This window comes from Papio anubis, chromosome 9, assembly GCF_008728515.1.
Source record: "Papio anubis isolate 15944 chromosome 9, Panubis1.0, whole genome shotgun sequence".
NCBI lineage: Eukaryota > Metazoa > Chordata > Mammalia > Primates > Cercopithecidae > Papio > Papio anubis.
The window spans coordinates 59,329,638-59,335,942 of record NC_044984.1 but is presented as its reverse complement, the minus strand read 5'-3'; the positions used below and the strand labels follow the sequence as shown (position 1 = coordinate 59,335,942).

The 6,305-nt window shown below is 40.9% G+C and overlaps 1 pseudogene; it reads right to left on the bottom strand.

The window, feature by feature from the left end:
* Positions 1-2,067: 2,067 nt before the first annotated feature.
* On the bottom strand, positions 2,068-2,161 carry LOC116269067 (annotated as a pseudogene).
* Between the last annotated feature and the right edge of the window lie 4,144 nt (positions 2,162-6,305).

Here is a 6,305-nt window from a genome sequence, read left to right as displayed (position 1 = left end):
GTGTATATTCCATAGTATGTACTCCATCAAATTTTGTTTATTCAACTTCCTAGTGATAGACACCTAATTTCTCATCTACATGTCTCCTACCACATAAAAGGCAGCAGGGGACACAATTAATTATGGCCCTTTATGAATATGTTGCAGGTGTTTCTCTGGTATATATTCCCAGGAGTCAGCTGGATGGATCATACAGGATATAAACACACCCTTGGTTTCTCTAAGTATTGCTAGATTGTGCCTGCACCAGTTAGCTCTCACATGCATGAGTGTTCCTTTTTTCCCCTAAATTCTTGCCAACACTTGGAATCATTCAATTTTATAATATTTGCTATTCCGATGCACATGAAGTGGTATCTTACAGTTGCTTTAGTTGGTCATGTTGGTATTGGTCTGTTGGTATTGTCAGTTTTTGTTCTAGATTATAATGGGTGTGCCTTTCTTGTCTTCTTTCTTTGTTCCCTTTATTTGGACAGGAATTAACTTTTCTAGTTTGTTTATAGATCCTTAGCTCCGAGGTCAGATATTTGTCTGTTGGCCCTAATCCCATACTCACTGTCCTATATTCTCCTCTGGAAGACAGGTAAGCAGGAAGCCACATTCCCCAGACTTCCTTGACAGCTAAAGTTAAATTTGGTTCTGCCAGTCTGGGGGAACTGCACCTGACTGGCAAGTAGAAACAAGGTTGGGGCCATTGTTTCTGACACTGCCTCAGCTGCAGCAGCAGAGTTAGGTGGCTCCTGCTCAGTGCCAGCCCTGTGGTTTCAGTGGCACTGGTGGACAATGGCTCCATGGTCCCAGCAGTGACTCCAGTGAGGGTGGCTCATACACTCTCTCCCAGGTATGCTAGCAGCTCCCTGAGCTCTGGGTAGAGCACCCTTTCCCTTTTGCTCCTCCAAACATCTTTAGAATCAACACCCCACATTAAATCCCTTTCAGTTTGAATGATCTAAAATTATTTCTGTCTTCCCAACTGGGCACTGACTAACACATTTCCAGTATTCTTAACATCCTCCTAGAATGATCTTTTGTCCTACAGCAGCATTTCAAAGCATGTCCTTGCAAGATAAACATTCTCAGACCTTGCATCCCTAAGAACATCTTCATTTCGCCCCTTGCATTTCAGTGATAATGTACCTTGGTATAAAACCCAGGAGCAGCATTCTCATGCTTTGGAAGTATGGCTGCACTGTCTCCTTGCATCCGGTGTTGTGATTGAGAAGTGTGATGACAGCTTATTCTTGTTCCTTTCAAGGTCATTTGCTCTCGCTCTCAGGAATCTTTTTTCAAGTTCTTAAATTTCCCAATAATGTAATATGCTGATTTTTTTTTTCTTTTTTTTTCTTTTTTTTGAAATGGAGTCTCACTCTGTCACCCAGGCTGGAGTGCAGTGGCCGAATCTCAGCTCACTGCAAGCTCCGCCTCCCGGGTTTACGCCATTCTCCTGTCTCAGTCTCCCGAGTAGCTGGGACTACAGGCGCCCGCCACCTTGCCCAGCTAGTTTTTTGTATTTTTTAGTAGAGACGGGGTTTCACTGTATTAGCCAGGATGGTCTCGATCTCCTGACCTCGTGATCCGCCCGTCTCGACCTCCCAGAGTGCTGGGATTACAGGCCTGATGATTTTTTTTTTTTTCTTATCTCTACTGTACAACACTGGAGAAGCCCTTTCAATCTAAAGCTTCTATCTGTATTTCTATATAGATTATTGTTAAATCAAAATAGTCTTTCACTACCGTTTATTGTTTGTCTCTCATTCTGAGACTTTTTTTTTTTTCAATTGAGACAGGGTTTTGCTCTGTGGCCTAGGCTGGAGGCTGGAGTACAGTGGTGAAATCACTGCTCACTGCAGCCTCAACCTTGCCAGCTCAAACGATCCTTCCACCTCAGCCTCCTGAGTAGCTGTGACCACAGGCACGCACCACCACATCCAACTAATTTTTTATTTTTTTATAGAGAATAAAAATTTATTTTTTATAATTTTACCATGTTTGCCCAGGCTCATTCTGAGATTATTATCATGCTGACATTTCTATTTCTATATTCCATATTGTTTAATTCTCTTTTTTATGAATTCCTCATTTTTTTTCTTAATTTTTAGGCCTGAGGGCCTCTTCTATCCTTGTCAAGGGTAGTGCTAACCTTTTGTCCTTTCAAAAACACTGTAGTCCTTCTCTTTCTTACAGCTGCCTAGGGTTTTTGAGACTTCCAGCTCATTGATTAGTTAATCCAAGGTTTGCATTCTGCTCTTCGGTCCCTTTATTGAGTTCTTCGTTTCATCTATTGTTTTCTTATTACCAAATTCTCTAGTTGAATATTCTTTGTGATGCTCATTTCTTTTTGCTATTTCTGATATTTTTCTCTTTTCCCCTCTTTGTGGCTATTTATGTTTGTTTTAGATTCTTATGTCTCTGGACCACTAATTGTAACTTCCTTTGCCATAGGTCGTTCAGCTTATCTTCCTTTTATAGCAATCAAACTCCTCTAATTTATCCGTATTTTTCCCCAGATGTATTTAGCACATCTGCTGGCTTAGCTAGCAAAGTGGCTCCGGATGGAGGGGCCAATCAAAGTCACCTAGGTCTTAGATTGATCCTTTCCTCAGAGTTTAAAAAGGGGTATGGAGAAATGAGACCAATCCCTCGAGCCCATTTCAAACTTCACCTCTACTATGACACAGAGCTGCAAACATCCCCAGCCAGGTGCCTCGGCCCTCCAAGAACCCCCTTTTCTTCCACCTGGGGCACTGCTCTGCTTAGAGGTCTATATCCCTCACTTGAAATCTCATGGCCTACTGGGTGGAGACAGTGAGAGGAGGGAGGAGAGAACTCTCAGGAGCCAGACCTTCTACCCAGCCCTAGTAGTCACTTCCCAACAGCTGGGCTCCCACAAAATCACACTAAGGTCAGGCAGTTGCCACTGTATTCCTGCTCCCACAGAATCTACAGGGCAGGCAGTGAACACCTTCCTACTTATTCTCTTTCAATTTATCCCAAAATACCACTTTTGTCATGTCACTTCCTTGCCTAAACACCTTCCATGGGTCTCCTTATCTATAAAAAAAAAAAAAAAAAAAAGTCCAGCATACAAGGCCTTCTCCAATTTGCCCCCTTTATTCCTCAATATCTTTTTCTATTTGGCATCCTCAAATTTACTTTGCTGTCCTATCTTCAGGTAGCTATCACAGCATAACCTCTTATTCATAGCAGAGGCATAAAATTACACCTCTTAATTGATTGTGCTAGCCCATAAGCCAATGGTATTTTTTTAAATGGCAAAATAATTATTCTTGGTTGAGAAAAAGAGTCTCTTTCATATGCAAAAAGAGGGCACACTTTACCGTCACTTGGACATGTGTTAAGCATTTTCACAATGTCAGAGAAAGGTCTGCAATAGTGAGTGAGCCAGACTCACTTATTTGATCTCTCCTTGAATCAAGGTTTCACATTTTTAAGATGTCTTAGTAGTGTGCAGCTAAGGAACAGGCTTAGGAAGTTTACCTCATGATATTGACCCCATTAGCAGTATTTCAACAAACAGGAGCTAGCCTGTGGGAAACATGAAGGCACTATGTAACATGAAGGATGATGTAAGCTGTCTAAGTGCTCCAATCTACTACCTTGAGTTTTGGCCTCAGGACCAATGTAGCAATTTGCAGTTATGATCCCCTATCCTCAATCATGAAAATGTGTCAGTTCAATGGGAAGTAAAATGGGCTTTTAAATAAAGAAGGCTAGATAAACTCGTGTATCACAAACAAAACACACGCCTGCTTCCAAATGAAGAAGTAATCAAAAACGTCCAGGCAATTGGACTAGCTTTCTTTTCATGTCTCCACCATTTGTCTTTGGAACCTGAGTCATTTATATGTCAGCTTGCCCAAGTGGCCTGGAGAACATAAGGGTTGCCAACCAGGACTCTAACTCTTTAAAGGTCTGTTTATGTCGGCATGACTAATAGTGCTTATGTGTACTCAGGAGGAAATGCCAAGCTAACAAGGAAGACCACGAGTCCACAAAATTTTAATTTCTAGTTTTAGGAGAAATTAACCTCCACATTCATGTTTTTGTATTATGAATTTTCATGACGACTTTAAAGTTTGCCATGGTATTTATGGTAATTTCATTACAAACCACATTTTCATCTTTTAATTTCTTTCCTATTTATAATTATACAGCTGTAATTAAAAGGTATTACAATGACACGCTATCCTCACTAAAAGCCTGGCCTGCCAGACTTATTATATTCCAGATATTTCTCTAGCTTTATTTCTTTTCTCTCATTTTGGAAGAAGGGGAGGGGAGGGAAGGAAGGCAGTGGAGACTTTGGTCATTATAACCTCAAATCTTTTCATCAACTTCTCTTTGTTCTTTCAAAAAAAAAAATAGGATTTTTCCAAACAGTCCCCCAACTAAATGAAATGTTTTGATGTAATAGTTTCCATGTAAGCTTCTCACCACATCTGAAGTGATGCTCACACAGACTCACCAAGAGCATGCAAAAGACTTCAAGGATGGCTGAGACCTGGATTAAATTCTGTCTTCCAGGGTGAGTGCCAGCAGCCTCTGCCCCCATGGCTCAAAGGGTCCCAGAAGCTGAACACTAAGGCTGAGGCACCTCTTACCTTTCTCTTTCAGTACATAGAAGGTACTTGTGTATGAAGACTTTTTCCATTCCAATGACTTATCACTCACAAATCCAAGAAAATAATTTGGAGGCAGGGAAACTGAGCATCTAAGGCCAAGCCTCAGCTGAGAAGAGTGCAGTGAACCGATCATTAATTACACTGAATATCTTCAAAGAATGTTGAAACTGTACAGCCAAGTACAGTCATTGCCTTCAAGGAGTTCACACCTGAGTTGGAAGAAGGATGCACATCTACTGTTTGTTGCCAAACTACTATTCATCTTTCCATTAGAGAACCGATGTTCTCCCACCCATGACACCCTGGTGGGACTATCCATCACTGAATGCCACCTACTTTGAAGCCAAACACGTTGAGCAAGACCAACAAAATTACTTTGGGTAAAAGAGTCCTGGGGCAATCAGCCACTGTTTTTATAATTGCTGCTATAAACACGGCCTCACACTGGGTCCAGATTAACAGACTCCCTCTTCTCTCATGAAAGATTCTTCTTGGGATACTTCGGGATCTTTTCTTGCTAGTGACCTTCATTGAGATCATCTCAATCTGCTAGAAAGTTATCTATCAAAAAATCAGGGGTCAAAATCTTGATCCCATTCCTCATGAAAGGACCCTCATTCCCTCTCCACAGTGATCTTCTGTCAAATCACAAGGAAAGGTCCTCCTTCCCTGGGGCACTTCTAGGGCAAGAGGTAACAAGTTGCCTTAGATTCAGAGTGGTTTCTCACAGCAGTAACAAAATCTCCTCAAAATGATTTGCTGTCTTCCCCTAGACCAATGCTTTGCTGCCTTAGCTCCACATCGGTGTTATTGACTGGATTGGGTCCTCCCAAAATCCATAGGTTGAAGCCCTAACACCCAGTGTGACTGCATTTGGAAATAATGTCTTTAAAGAGGAAATTAAGGTTAAATGAAGACATAAGGGAGGGGTCCTGATGCAACAGAACTAGAGTCCTTATGAGAAGAGGAAAAGACACCAGAACGCTCTCTCCATGCACATGGAGGAAAGACCATGTGAGGACACAGCACAGAGACAGCCACCTGCAAGCTAAGAAAAAGGGGCCTCACCAGAAAGCAACCCTGCCAGCACCTTGGTCTTCGACTTTTATCCTCCAGAACTGTGAGAAGATAAGTTTCTGTTGTTTAATCCGCACAGTGGCATTTTGTCATGGCAGCCCGAGCAGACTAATACACCTGGAGAGATCTTGAAAACTCAATGTTCAGGCCATGTCCCATACCAATTAAATCAGAACCTTCTGGTCAGATTCAGGCATCAGAATGTTTTAAATCTTCCAAGATAATCCCAATGTGCAGTCATATTATATACGAAGAGGCTACTATTAACTTTGAAATAGCAAATTTTCTTTCTCTTTCCATTTTACTTAGCTGATATTCCCCATCATACAATAAGGATATTATATATTTTCATATTTACTGCATATATTTGTCTCAATTTGCTGTTTGCTTTTATAACTTTGCCATATATACACATATATAGGTATGTATGTAGATGCATGCACACATATGAATAAATATGAATACGAATATATGAATATATGAATGTGTGTATATATGCCTCATATACACATATGTATATATAATACAGATGTGTGTACACACACATACATAAATACATATACTTCCTTTAGTTTTCTTTTAATA